The sequence below is a fragment of the Nannospalax galili genome, unplaced genomic scaffold (genome assembly GCF_000622305.1).
Source record: "Nannospalax galili isolate Female #2095 unplaced genomic scaffold, S.galili_v1.0 scaffold816, whole genome shotgun sequence".
Taxonomy (NCBI): Eukaryota; Metazoa; Chordata; class Mammalia; order Rodentia; family Spalacidae; genus Nannospalax; species Nannospalax galili.
The window spans coordinates 338482-339303 of record NW_008338116.1 but is presented as its reverse complement, the minus strand read 5'-3'; positions in this window follow the sequence as shown (position 1 = coordinate 339303).

Sequence of the window (822 nt, the reverse complement as noted above, 5' to 3'; positions counted from 1 at the left end):
AGAGCAATGCTGGGGGCATTACTATACTAGATTTCAAGCTGTATTACAGAGCTATAGTCATAAAAACAACATGGTACTGGCACAAAAATGGACCCACAGATCAATGGAACAAAACTGAAGACCCAAATATGAGCAAATGCAATTACAGCCACCTGATATTTGACAAAGGGGCAAAGAATATTAACTGGAGGAAAGACAGCATGTTCAGCAAATGGTGCTGGCAAAACTGGATCTCCACTTGTAGAAGAATGAAACTAAAGCCCTATCTTTCACCCTGCACAAAAGTCAATTCCAAATGACTCAAAGACCTCAATGTAAAGCCTGAAACTCTGAAACTCTTAGAAGAAAACATTGAGAAAAACCTTCAAGATATAGGTGTAGGAAAGGATTTTCTAAACGGGACAGCAATTGTTCAGGAAACAAGGGCAAGAATTAACAAATGGGACCTCATTAAACTAAAAATCTTCAGTACATCAAAGGAGGCAACCAAGGAAGCAAACAGAAAACCCAATGAATGGTAGAAAATCTTCACTAGCAACATATCTGACAGAGGTTTAATAACATAACAAACTCAAAAAAACAGAGAATCAAGACAAGAAGCAACCCAATTAAAAGATGGGCTAAGGATCTGAACAGAGAGTTCTCAAAGGAAGAAGTAAAGATGACTACGAAACATCTCAAAAAGTGTTCAACATCATTAGTAATAAGGGAAAAGCAAATTAAAACCACCCTAATATATCACCTTACCCCAATCAGACTGGCTAGGATCAAGAGAACAAATGATACCAAATGCTGGTGAGGATGTGGAGAAAGGGGAACACT